The sequence below is a fragment of the Silurus aristotelis genome, assembly GCF_946808225.1.
Source record: "Silurus aristotelis genome assembly, chromosome: 10".
In the NCBI taxonomy this organism is placed as follows: Eukaryota; Metazoa; Chordata; class Actinopteri; order Siluriformes; family Siluridae; genus Silurus; species Silurus aristotelis.
The window spans coordinates 3,086,481-3,101,368 of NC_139583.1; the positions used below are offsets into that span (position 1 = coordinate 3,086,481).

The following is a 14,888-nucleotide window of genomic DNA, read 5'->3' on the forward strand; positions in this document are numbered from 1 at the left end:
TTTACTAACACCCATGTGGATGAATGAATCTCCAAAAAATCTAGTGGAACATTTCAGAAGATGCACATGATGAGTAAATGTGGAATGGGATGTTCAAGAAGCGCATAAAAATCTTTAGGTCAGGTGTCCATGAATTTTTGACACACATTATAAGTACAAATATATATATATATATTTGTATATACACCCCAACATTGGCATTCCAATTTGTTTGTACAAACAAACGACTCTGCTTCGTTTTACTGAATGTAATATATTTGATCACTGTTGACAAACAAATAGAAGCATTTGCAAAAATGCAAATGTAAGTAAATTATATATTACTATAGTTAATTTAGACTAACATTATTCTGATTAAAGATCTACATTAAAAATGTATGCCCCAGTGTAGTCACCAAATATGGAGATTATTCCTTGAATCCACAAAAACCATGCAAAGATGCTTGCTTCAGTTTTGCCACCCATCATCATTCTCATGCCACCCCTTTGCCACCCCATACATATTTTTTATCTGCATTGAAGAGTCGAACGATAACAGGTTGGAAACCATTAATATGAAGAAATGACGGGAAACTCTCAGGAGGAACATAATAATAAAAAAAATAAAAAATGCATTTTCCAGGCGTCTGAGATTTCATTTATTCAAATGACGGCATTCTGATAACCATTTAGTGCTCCGTTGTGCAGCTCTAATCTCAGTTGCACATAAATAGAGTAATGAAAAGCCTTATAATTAAAGCTCCATCCTGACAGCGGGACGTGTGCTGTGTTTTCTAATTACGCCTGAAGACAACCTGCATTCAGATGTGACCTTTTTTTTATTTGATCCAGGATCCAGGACATGGGGTTAAAAAACAGGTGGATATCAACAAAAAGCAGGGAGTAACAAGTAAACATAGGAAAACGAGACTTTGAACTGCGTATAAACTATTATTATATTCTCAGAAGAGTTACAGATACAGCAGGGTTTTAATAAGCAACTAATAAGGAACAAACACAATAATGGCACAGTAATGGCACAATAGTGAGTCAGAGACTCGAGTCAAATCATTAAAAAGCTATTTTTTTAACATGTACAGATTGGGACTGGAGGTAAATCCAAAAGACCCTGATTTATTTATTTATTTTTTATCTTAAAGGCAAGTGGTTGAGTTTACAAGTAAATTTCTAATGCGTCATTTCAGGACCAAATCTGGCAACCCTTGAGACATGAAGTACAGGAAAGGCTTAAGTATGGAATCTTGGGTATAGACAATCAAATGCTGTATGTGTACCAAGAAGTCTAAATAGTGAAACAACTTCCACACTAAATATTGAAAAAAAAAATTGCATACAGCTGAGCAGCTATAGGGTTAAGGGCCTTGCTCAGGGGCCCACGAGTGGCAGCTTGGTGTGGCTGGGATTTGAACTCTTGACCTTCGGATCCAATGCCTTAACCACTAAGCTACCGCCTCCCAACAGGCAAGGACACAACGAGGTGAGTGAATGTGAAACATTTACAACAGGGGTCCCAAAACTTTTTTCTGTGAGGGACACATAGTTTTCACACAAGTTCTCTGGTGGCCGTAGTTTAGAGATCCTCTGATTTACAACTGACATTGACTGATAGAGACCAGGTGACACGGAAAGGGCCTCGTTTCATTTCCTGGGCATGCTGATGAGCTTAGAGGGAAACCTCAATCAGAGATCGCATATGGTCCATCTTTATCACCCGAGCACTTACATTTCATATGTCTGATAACACAAAGTGGAAATCTGCATTACTGAGCTGTTTCAGGCTCCTGATGAGTGACAGTAATGCCCCAATGACAAACTGTCTCTCTGAGAGTGTCTTCAAGTCTGTTTTATTGGACAAAAGAGTTTCACTTATGGAATCATGGCTGTGACACTGAGATGGATAGAACACTATCCCGGGTGTCAGGACTGCACCTAATATTTCCAGGATATCTGTTTTTTATACGTTTTGTGTTATTGCCCAGTGAACAAATAATTTTTGGTTTGTAAGCTGCTGAGCAGGAGAAAAAGAAAAGCTTTTATTGATTTTTCAGACTTTATTGAAAATACAGCATGCTGAAACCAGTCCACATTTACACATTATGGAGAAAAGTTGGTTGACACCTGCTTTTATTTGAACATCTTATTCTACATTGGGTCCCCAATTGGCTGTTATAATAACCTCTGCTCTTCTGGGAAGATGTTCCACTTAATTTTGTGGAGATTTGTGAAGATTTCATTCAGCCACAAGAGTGTTAATAAAGTCATGTACTGATGTAGGCGAGAAGGTGAGGAGGCCTAGGGTACAACCAGTTTTCACACTTATCTCAATGAGGTTGAGGTCAGAGCTTTATAGCAGGAGATCTTCCACATCTTCCAATCCATGCCAGGGAGCTGGCTTCGTGCACAGATACATTGTCATGCTGGAACAGGTTTGGGTCTCCTAGTTACAATAAAGGGAAATTTTCATACTAATGCATCCAAACACATCAAATACAATTGTGTGCCTCTAGCTCTGTAGTAGCAGTTTGGTGAAAAAAAACACATAATCATGGAAAAGTCAGGTATCCCAATACTTTTGGCCATAAAATGTAAGGAGTTTAATAAAAAATGGCAACATGGTCCATTAAAATGGCAACACTGCTGATTAAAGTTTCACTCTTGTTTAGCTGGTCACTAATGTGGCAATTTTAGTAGTTTCAATGGCAGCGTGCACACTGTATATTAAAATGTTGGGTATTTGGTTCGATAGGATGGCAGCATGCATAATTAAAATGGCAGCGTGACTATTTAACGCAGTCTTGCTTTCTTAGAATAGCAGCGTGTCTATTTCATGTGGCGTATTTAAAATGGCAGCACAGATGCTTTAAATGGAAGCCCATGGCAACTAGAATGGCAGCATGATGTATTTAAAAGGAATCCTGGCTAGTGATAATAGCACAAGAGCAAAAATGGCAGCATGGTATCTTAAAACCTCAGTCTCGGGCTAGATCGAGACGATACAACACCAACGATGCAAACCGTGTAATGTCAAGTGGCAGACTTGTGTTTGTACAAATGGCAGCATGAGGTAAACTGGCAGCGTTTTATATTTATTAAAGTACAATATTCATTTAATTGTTGTTTACTTCATGCTAATACCCTAGCATGAATGCTGCCACACATGACAATGATTTGTCTGGAAAAAAAAGGCAAATCTCTGCTCCAGTTCATATCACTTTCTTTTATTCAGCAACGAGCCTGCAAGAGAATGCAGCATTTAATAGACGAAATAGATTTTTACACAAGACAGCTTCCAGCCTCTGCAGTTCGATAGCCTAATTGAAAGCTTTTTTTTTGTTTTTTTTTTGTTAGGTTGTCAGGGCTTCTGCACTACAATTCTAAAAATTGTGCCCTTGAACCCAAAGTGTTGCAAAATATAGAAAACTACATGCTGATACAAACAATTTGGAAATGTGCTAAATATGATTGACAGCTAAAAAAAAATGCTGTCATCGCAGTGCGTATAGACGCAGTGCAAAGACGAACCCGGACGCTGATAAACTGCCACTTTAATCACAGGAAACATTTATTCAGGATCTATAGAAATCATTTTATCTATAAAAAATGAGTGATTGGGAAAGAGAGATACTTTTTTTCTATCGAAAGCTAAAACATCCCTAAAACAGAGCTGGAGCTACACACCAGCAACTCGCAGCCTGCGTTCCTCCCAACAGAGCAGATGTGTGAAATCAAAACCATCATCTGAAGCCCCCTAGGACTGCAATCCCTCAAAGGCCTGTTAAAACCATACCAAATCATTTTTAATAATGCTCAGCTGGGAAAAGTCCAGAAGGTAAAGCTTGAAGGCTGAATGGAGAGCGTTTGGAGCGGCTCCCTGTGGAGCGTGACCGTACGCATCGGGTCTGGATTATTACTCCAAATAGCAGCGCTGCTGCTGGAGCTGTAGAGCAGAGTGTATACAATAAAATACAGAGTTAAACTGAGTTTGATCTTCAGCCTGACTTTGGACTGTGTCCACACAGCTAAGGAAAAAACTAGAGAAATATATTGTCAAGACTGAAGTAATATATGAATAATAATAATAATAATTGTATTCGGGCTCCATGTTCTATGTCTTTAGGTGATTTGTGTGATCTCTATATGACATATATGTGATCTCTATATGACATATTATCTATCTATCTATCTATCTATCTATCTATCTATCTATCTATCTATCTATCTATCTATCTGTCTGTCTGTCTGTCTGTCTGTCTGTCTGTCTGTCTGTCTGTCTGTCTGTCTGTCTGTCTGTTTTCCATGGGTTGGAGAAGATCTTCAGTGGCCTCCTAAAGAAACCCTCCTGAACACCATTGGGATAAATGTAAATGCTGGCTGCACCCCAGGTCTCCTCACCTCACCTACATCAGTACCTCACTTTACTAACACCCCTGTGGCTGAACAAAATCTCTCATAAATCTCTTTTCCAGGAAGAAAGGAGGTTATTATAAGAGCAAATGGTGACTACGTGTGGGATCATAAAACATATCCCAGTCGTCTGGTCAGATGTCTACAAACGGTTGCCCATTAAACTTTAACAATAAATATAAAGTTCTTAGATTTAATAGTAAAAAAATGGCTGGAATTTAGGGTTTTGGAAGCTGGTGTTGATTGCAAAAGGCTTTCATCGAAGCATTTGTCATTACAATGTAATCACTCTCATTCTTGTTGTTTTTGTGCCAGTCCCATTTGCCCATATGGCACACGGTACAATTCCGCCTAATGCTTTTTCACAACACTGTTTTTACACAAACAGCTCCGGCACGCCTCATTATCCATCCGAGACGTCACCCAAAGCGTCCTAATCACGCTGATTAATATTAAACGCTCGCAGAGATCATGTGACATCCTCTAAGTCATGTTCATGAATTATTTCCACCCTGCCATACTGTACGCTGCTCTTCATGGCAAGATTAATTGCTCAGGATCTACAAACGCTAAAAGCCTTCAAGCCCTTTGACTTCTGCACTGATTACACAAGCGGGTTTGTCTCTTTACAATGTAAAAGCCTGCATTTCTGCTGTTTGTGTTGTAGGTGTATTGCATCAGTCGACCCTCGGTTCACCTCAGGACCGGAGTATCGAGATCGTTCGTTTAGCAAACACAGAGAGTACTGAGCTTTAGCGTATTACAGCTTTGTATAACCCGATTTAACCTCCAGAACACGCTCTAAAAAACATGTTAATGAAGCCGTGGTGAAAAATAAAGGAGAATTTCACCCCCAACTATTAGCGCATTAGTATTCTAGCGTTAATGCCGGTCTATGAGGTAAACGCAACAGACCACTTCTTACTCCTGAGTCAAATTAAGAAATCGGATATTATAAACAAATCAGGGACTTTTCTACAGGTTTATAAAAACTTTTAGAACTCAAATATATTCATGTGAATTTAATATCTGTTTTTTCATTCTGCGACGGCTGACAGATTTGGTTGCAGATACACATACATGTACAAGATGGACTTTTCAAGTAAAACATTGTGAGGAATGTTAGTTCAAAACGATCCAAAACGGTTTTATGAACCATTTATACGTTTGCGTATTTTTTCCTGTAGAATTGATACAAAAACACACAATTTGCCTTCATTTCAAATCTATAAGAAAACCATAATGCAGGGGAAAATTCTGATGAGGAGAATATCAACGCTTCTGCTATAGATGATGAATGTGGAGGTGCAGTTGCGGCTACAGTGAAAAGAGATGTGTTGAACTGTGTTCATTGGGATTCTTGCTTTAATAATGACGATCTCACTGTATGAGATTCCTGTCTGATGCAGCGCTCTGTTCTACTGTTTTTGGGGAAAAAAACACACAGTCATGGAAAGTCAGGTATCCCAATACTTTTGCCCATAAAATGTGCGAAGTTTAATTAAAAATGGCAACGTGGTCCATTAAAATGGCAACACTGCTGATTAAAGTTTCACTCTTGTTTAGCTGGTCACTAATGTGGCAGATTTAGTAGTTACGATGGCAGCGTGCATACTGTATATTAAAATGTCGAGGATTTGGTTAGATAGGATGGCAGCATGCCTAATTAAAATGGCAGCGTGACTATTTCATGTGGCAGTCTTGTGTAATTAAAATGGCAGCACAGATGCTTTAAATGGAAGCCCTAGGCAACTAGAATGGCAGCATGATGTCTTTAAAAGAAATCTTGGCTAGTGATAATAGCACAAGTACAAGAATGGCAGCAGGGTATCTTAAAACCTCAGTCTCGGGCTAGATCGAGGTGAGGCGATACAATACAAACAATGCAAACCGTGTAGTGTTAAGTGGCAGACTTGTTTAGTACAAATGGCAGCATGATGAGGTAAACTGGCAGCGTTTCATATTTATTGAAGTATAATATTCATTTAATTTACAGTTCTCACTGTATGAGATTCCTGTGTGTGATGCAGCGCTTTGTTTTACTGCACTTCTCTATTATACTGATGCTTTCTAGAGCCGTGGCATCATAATGATGGTATTGAGGGGTGGATTGATTCAGGTAGGACGCCACTGAACGTCTAGGAATGAAATGCATTATATCCTAAAAATAAATAAAGTGTTCTCACTGAGAGAACTCATTAGCGGTAATTCATATAAAACAATTGCAAAATCAACAACTCGCATGCAAACTAATCATTGCTACATGTCCTGACTCCTCCCAGGAACAACGAACAGCGTAAAGCGCCGCTACGGTGTGATTAATAATGTATTCCTTCAGGTTTAAACCTTTGAGCAACCATGTAGTAGAGGGAAATGTGACAACAGGGACTGAGAGGATGAACTTCTGAAGGATTAAAGGTAGAAAGTTTGGTAGTGAGCTTTAACTGGAAAGCGAAGCGGCATGAAAAAAATAATAGCGTGAAGAAAAACTTTCAATAAAAACTATCCCCTAACACACCTCAGAAAAGCAGAATTGTGTTTAGTGTGTTTTTTCTTTTATCTTTGCAATGGATGTAAAAGAGAAAACAAAAAAACAAGAGTTTCAGTGAAAAAAAGTAAAACTAGGAGAAGAGGATTTACGAGGGAATGTGAAAGAAAGGAGGCCACGAAGAGCCAAGAATTCACCGTGTTTAATGAGAGACTGGAAATCAAACTTTTTGTGTTTTTTGTTTTAAAAACCAGATTTAGTTACAGTATATCTCATGCTGGATCGTGATTGGCTGGAAGTTCAGATGTGAGTTCAGAACTATGAACATACACAGGTAGTTTGGGGGTCCAGTTCCATACAGACTGAGACGGCTGTTGTGTACATTTCCTAATGATGTTTTTGAGCTCAATTGAGAATTTGTGTCTTTTTTAACTTTTAAAAAAGTGTACCAAAAGTATTTGGACACCTGACTTTTTCAGACTGCTGTTTTTCTTATCCAAACTGTTACCGACTGGAGCCGATCGATTGTATAAGATGTCTTTGGATGTTCTTCACTTGAACTAAGGAGCTTCGGAACTAAGGTCAAATAGCTTTACCACTAAGCTATCACCTCCCACAGCCTGGTCAAAGAGTGGTCACTGTGGAAATGGTATTTAATTAGACTGTCATGTACCTCTGTGAAAAATGAATCAGTACCTTTTTGCACAATGGAACAACATTGTAATCATAGCACCACTGAGCTCTAACCAAGCAGATGAAGACCTTCCTCAAGGGCCCAACAGGGATTTGTACTCATGACTTCTGATCCAAGTCCAACATGGCAATCAGGGTTAAAACAACCCCTCACTTCACTTGTACAATATTTGCTGTCACTGCACTGAACATCTTGCTTGCATTTTTCTTCACTGTGAGTAAAACCTGCAGGAATAAGCAGAGGGATTAAGCGTCCTGTCCAACACTGAAGCTTCATGGCTTCTGATCTTGACTACGGCTAGGAAAGACGTCTCTCGACACACACACACGCACACAATTTCGAGCCGAAAAACACAGGAAATGCTGAGTTCGGTTGCGCCAAAGAGCCGGCGTGGTTCAGCTCGTTTGCTGAAGTTTGCTCCGTTAAGACCGGTGACGAAGGAAGGAGAGATCAGAAAATTCTGCTGCATCAGCAACACACAATCTGTTCTACACTAAAACTACCCCCCCCTTCTCTCTCTCTCTCTCTCTCTCTCTCTCTCTCTCTCTCTCTCTCTCTCTCTCTCTCTCTCTCTCTCTCTCAGGCTTTGTGTAGACAGATCCAAATTTAGGACACATGGTTTCCAACAAAGCGCTGGCTTTTGCTGCAATGACTAAAAACAGCTCTTATATAAAACAACCACATTTTCTTCTTTTTTGGATTCAAGTTTTTATGATGTATGTCCTGAATCAAACCAACAGCTTTTATTTGTCGCACAGACATTAAGGCACAGTAAAGCCATGATACAGCATTAAAGCAGAATAGGTTAAGGGCCTTAATTAAGGACCCAACAGTGGCAGCTTGGCAGTGCTGAAGCTTGAGATTCTGACCATCTGATCAAACCAGAGCCTTAACCGTTACACTGATTTATTTATATTAGAGCAGAGTACACGATCAGGCGTAACATTATGACCACCTGCATAATATTGTGTTGGTCCCCCATTTATTGCTAAAACATTCGAGCATCAACATCATGAACTTCTTCAGCAGTTTGAGCTACAGGAGCTCGTCTGTTGGATCGGACCACACGGACCAGCCTACGCTCCTTACATGCATCAACGAGCCTCGTCCTCCACGACCCTGTCGCCGGTTCACCACTGCTCCTTCCTTGGAGCACTTTTGAAAGATTCTGACCACTGCAAACCAGGAACATCCCAGAAGAGCTGCAGTTTTGGAGACACTCTGACCCAGACGTCTCTCTCAAATCCTAATGATCGCCCATTTTTTCCATTTCTAACATCAACTTTGAGGACAAAATGTTCACCTGCTGCCTAATAAATAAATCCACCCACTAACAGGAGATAATCAGTGTTCTTCACTTCACCACTCATAACGTTATAATGTTATGAGTGGAAGTTCAGGTGTGAGTTCAGAACGTTGAACACACTGGTAGGTTGCGCTTCCAGTTTCATACAGACTGAGGGTCTCCTAATGACCTTACTGAGCTTCAAGAAACATGTTTTGTGTGTTTGCTCGCAATATTTTGCCAAATGTTTTGAGAAACCAGACATTTTCAGCCAGATGCGGCTCTTCCCCAAAACTATTACCAAAAGTTGGAGGCACGCAATTGTACGGTGTACCTGCCTTTTCCAGCAAGATGTGCTTCTCTTCACACACACAAAAGTACATCAATAGTACAATCCAATAAGAGCTCGAATCAATTCAACATTTTGAGAAGCAGCTTTTGTTGAAGTTGAATAAAAATATTGGCTTTCTCTGAATCTGAATGGTGCATTAAATCACAGTCAACTCTAAATATTTGGTTTTATTTCATCCAAAATTATTGACTTGTGATTTTCTATTGAAAACTAATGTTTGTTCTACTTTGTGACACGATCTTGTAATTGTATTTGCTAAATAAGGATCCATTTTTACAAGATTGATTTTTTTATCTTTTTTTTACCGACTTGTTTGATTGGTGTTTAGATCTTTGTAGGAGACGGTAGCTCAGTGTTTAAGATGTTGGACTTCTGATCAAAAGGTCATGAGTATAAATACCAGCACTACCAAGTTGCCACCGCTGGACCCCTGAGCAAAGCCCTCAACTGCTCATTTGTACTGTATGAATGAGATAATTGCAAGAAGCTCTGGATGAGGGCATGCTGTAAATGTTTCATTCTGGCATGTTAAAGAGGTTGTTGTGTAGATCTTGGCGAATGCAGTGTTGAGGTTATACGTTCAATACGAATCATATACTCAAGTATTGTTTAAATCAGATACTCGAAGACTTTTACTCAAGTTCTATTGGAATCTGTGACTGATTACTCTTGTAATCAAATATGTTTTGCTGTAAGGTACTTTTACTCAATGATGATTTTCAGGTTCTCTTTACATCTCTGGATACTTAAAACTCTTTTCTGACTTCAGTCTGACTTCTCCAATTTATTAGAGCCTGACATTGAACTCTGAGGCGTGAGTGGTGTCTCCTGGTGATATTAGACAAACTCAATCTAATTACATAACCCTGAGCCTGTGATTCATGTCAACATTTTCTTCTCTCAATAAATGTTGATGGATGGCATTAAGGTCAAAATGCTGTAGATTCTGAAATTGTGTTCTTCACCCCTTGTGCTTTTAACTCCAGTCCTGGAATTTATTTTCTTTCCTTTTTTTTTTAAAATGACATTTAGATAGCAGATTTATTAACCGCCAGTGTAACCCCAAGCTGAAATCTCATTCCACATCGACACTGTGTCACAAAACTTCTGTGTCACATAATTCCCTCCTTAAGTTCATCAAAGTTTTAGCCAAATGTTTGTAGACACCTAAACATTAGATTGGCATGTGTTTCTTTCTGAACTTTCAATTTAACATTTGCTCTTATAATGACCTCCACTCTTCTGGGAAGGTGTTCCACTGGAGTTTGTGAAGATTTGTGTAAGATTCATTAGTTCAGGTGTTTAATAGTGTCTCTATAGCAGGAGATCTTTCACTCCAAACCATGTAAATCATAGCTTCATGTCAAGCTAGAACAGGTCTGGGTTTCCTAGTTCAACTAAAGGGAATGTTTTATTCTACCACATCCAGAGACGTCCGATATAATCCTGTGGCTCCAACTTTGTAGAAGAACCACATGTTGGCGGAAAAGACGTGTGTCCCAATACTCGCAATGCAGTAAAACTCATTTGCTCTTAAACTGCTGATTAATGACATCATTTGTAGTGACATTTTGTGCTGCGTCAGCATTCTGCCATTTATAGTTGAGTATAATAACAAAGTCCTATTCAGCTGTTTCTCATATCATGATTTATTATCTGACTTCAGGAAATAAGAAAGAGAGAGAGAGAGAGAGAGAGAGAGAGAGAGAGAGAGAGAGAGAGAGAGAGAGAGAGAGAGTATTATTGGAATAGTTATACTTTTCTAAATGTGTCCTACATTCACACACTGCAAGTTCTCATTTTTATTTATTTTATTTGTATACATTAAAAGGGATTATATTTTTGTCCAATTCTTTCATGCTGATGATTCAGGTGATGTTATATGTTGACTCTGATGCTCTCATGCAGAAAGTGACAGACAGATAAAGAGAGACAGATAAAGGGAGGAATAGAAAGAGAGAGAGAGAGAGAGAGAGAAGATTTGATTGAACAAACAGAGAGAAATAGACAGAGAGAGAGAGAGAGAGAGAGAGAGAGAGAGAGAGAGAGAGAGAGAGAGAGAGAGAGAGAGAAAGAGAAATCTGCTAAGCTCAAATCTGATATCATTTTTGATCTCTCTGCTGTAGTGCTACAGGAACCCTGTTCCAAACCACCATCAGATATCCTGTACTATTTACACACCAATCATCATCATCATCATCATCATCATCATCATCATCATCATCATCATCATCATCATTTCATAATATTTCTTAGCTTTTTCTCAGATAATATGGACACAGTATTTTATTTGTATTTTTTATAATAATATCTTCTATAATAATGGTTATTATATTATTATTAATTCTTACATTTTTAATAAACACATTTTATTACATTTTATAATAACATCAGTTATTATAAATCAAAAGACAATTATTATTATTATTATTATTATTATTATTATTATTATTATTATTGTTATTATTATAACTAATTATAACCATTTTTTTATAATAATTTTTTTAATTTACATTTCTATTCTTATATATTTATTGTGTTCATTATTATATTGTGATTTTTATTATTATGTTGGATAATTGATGAAAATGAATAGGAGCCTAAAATAAATATAAGTTTAACACGAGCTTCCATCCGTACATGTGCACACATGCTCAGCGTGTGTGTAGAGATGTGGACTTCACTGTGATGAAAGCTCAGAGTTTGAAGGTGGACGGCGAGGAACAGGAGGCGTGTGGTTTGGGTCTGGATCAGGAAGCTTGACACCAGGGAGCACAGGAAGCTGGAAGACAACATCGTCCTGCTCAGTGGACATGATGCCCTATAGACAAACTCCACACATCCGTACCACTGTGGCATAGCGGTGTGTGAATGTGGGTGGGGTTTATGAGTGTCAGTGAAGGGTGTGTTGTTGATGTTAAAGTAATTTGACATCTACATTAAAAAAAATATTTATAGTAAATAAAACTAAAGGACAATGACAATAAAGCTGAATCTTTATTATACTTATAATAATAATTAATTGATCTGACTATATTGAGTTTCACTTGCTGTAGTGTCAGTGTGACTTGTGCTAGCATGAAATCATGGCATGAAAAAGGTGTAAAAGAAAATATTTCTTTCTCTCTCTCTCTTACACACACACACACACACACACACACACACACACACACACACACACACACACACACACACACACACACACACACACACACACACACACACACACGTCATGTCCATATAATTGTGTTGTATTCTGATTGTTTTATCTGTTCCATGTGGCAGTGATAAGAGACTTGTTCTGTAAATCACCCCCCAAGCACTTCCATTATGTACCAGTGTAGCTTTGTGTGTGTGTGTGTGTGTGTGTGTGTGTGTGTGTGTGTGTGTGTGTGTGTGTGTGTGTGTGTGTGTTTTGCTAAACATTGTGCTGCAGCAATCAACACTAACAGCAATAATGTATGCCATGGGGACAACAACATTCATTATTAATCCCCTCCAGCACAGGCAATACAACCTCGCTCTGTTTCCACAAAACAGCAAAAAATAAAAGAAAAAAAGAACGAGAGAAAAAAAAGTGTGACACCCTTTTCTAAAGCAACTCATAAAGATATGATATATACAGTGAGGAAAATAAGTATTTGAACACCCTGCTATTTTGCAAGTTCTCCCACTTAGAAATCATGGAGGGGTCTGAAATGGTCATCGTAGGTGCATGTCCACTATAAGAGACATAATCTAAAAAAAAAATCCAGAAATCACAATATCTGATTTTTAAACTATTTATTTGTATGATACAGCTGCAAATAAGTATTTGAACACCTGTCTATCAGCTAGAATTCTGACCCTCAAAGACCTGTTAGTCTGCCTTTAAAATGTCCACTGCCACTACATTTATTATCCTAAATTAGATGCACCTGTTTAAGGTCGTTAGCTGCATAAAGACACCATTTCATCCCATACAATCAGTAAGAATCCAACTACTAACATGGCCAAGACCAAAGAGCTGTCCAAAGACACTAGAGACAAAATTGTACACCTCCACAAGGCTGGAAAGGGCTACGGGGAAATTGCCAAGCAGCTTGGTGAAAAAAGGTCCACTGTTGGAGCAATCATTAGAAAATGGAAGAAGCTAAACATGACTGTCAATCTCCCTCGGACTGGGGCTCCATGAAAGATCTCACCTTGTGGGGTCTCAATGATCCTAAGGAAGGTGAGAAATCAGCCCAGAACTACACGGGAGGAGCTGGTCAATGACCTGAAAAGAGCTGGGACCACCGTTTCCAAGGTTACTGTTGGTGATACACTAAGACGTCATGGTTTGAAATCATGCATGGCAATAAAGGTTTCCCTGCTAAAACCAGCACATGTCCAGGCACGTCTTAAGTTTGCCAATGACTATTTGGATGATCCAGAGGAGTCATGGGAGAAAGTCATGTGGTCAGATGAGACCAAAATAGAACTTTTGGGACATAATTCTACTAAATGTGTTTGGAGGAAGAAGACTAATGAGTACCATCCCAAGAACACCATCCTTACTGTGAAGCATGGGGGTGGTAGCATTATGCTTTGGGGGTGTTTTGCTGCACATGGGACAGGGCGAATGCACTGTAGTAAGGAGAGGATGACCGAGGCTATGTATTGCGAGATTTTGGGGAACAACCTCCTTCCCTCAGTTAGAGCATTGAAAATGGGTCGAGGCTGGGTCTTCCAACATGACAATGACCCAAAGCACACAGCCAGGATAACCAAGGAGTGGCTCTGTAAGAAGCATATCAAGGTTCTGGCGTGGCCTAGCCAGTCTCCAGACCTAAACCAAATAGAGAATCTTTGGAGGGAGCCCAAACTCCGTGTTTCCCAGCGACAGGCCAGAAACTTGACTGATATAGAGAAGATCTGTGTGGAGGAGTGGGCCAAAATCCCTCCTGTAGTGTGTGCAAACCTGGTGAAAAACTACAGGAAACGTTTGACCTCTGTAATTGCAAACAAAGGCTACTGTACCAAATATTAACATTGACTTTCTAAGGTGTTCAAATACTTATTTGCAGCTGTATCATACAAATAAATAGTTAAAAAATCATACATTGTGATTTCTGAATTTTTTTTTTAGATTATGTCTCTCACAGTGGACATGCACCTACGATGACAATTTCAGACCCCTCCATGATTTCTAAGTGGGAGAACTTGCAAAATAGCAGGGTGTTCAAATACTTATTTTCCTCACTGTATATATATCAGTAGTGGGAGGTCAGGGCCAGTAAAGCCTTCTCTGCTGTCCTAAACTCTATCAGAAGCACCGACCTACATTTACAACCTAAATTATAATATTAGTTCCATGAAATTGTATTAATTTATTCCCAAAAGTTTATTCTCTTCATTCTGTAGTGTTTCTCGTGGCTGCACTGCTTCCAGTACACGTATGTGGATGTTACATTTTTTGTCCAATCAGATTTCAGCCTCTATGTGCTGCCATGTCAATCTAATCTTCCCAGGGCCTTCACAATCAGTACTGCTGGACTTTTTACCTTAGTCTCTATAAGAAATAAATCTGTTTCTTCAACCAATCAGATTTCATATTTGCCTCACAGGGCAGCTAGCTGGCCCAGAATAACGTCAGCATTTTTCCATCCATTTGGTTGGTCAGAGGGAAACTGTTACAGCCAAG

General features: G+C 39.0%; 1 protein-coding gene across 3 annotated transcripts in view; it reads right to left on the bottom strand.

Annotated features, from left to right (window-relative positions):
* Nucleotides 1–14,888, bottom strand: part of kcnab1a (potassium voltage-gated channel subfamily A regulatory beta subunit 1a) — a 100,352-nt gene that overhangs the window by 38,640 nt on the left and 46,824 nt on the right. The gene's annotated exons all lie outside the window — the stretch shown is intronic.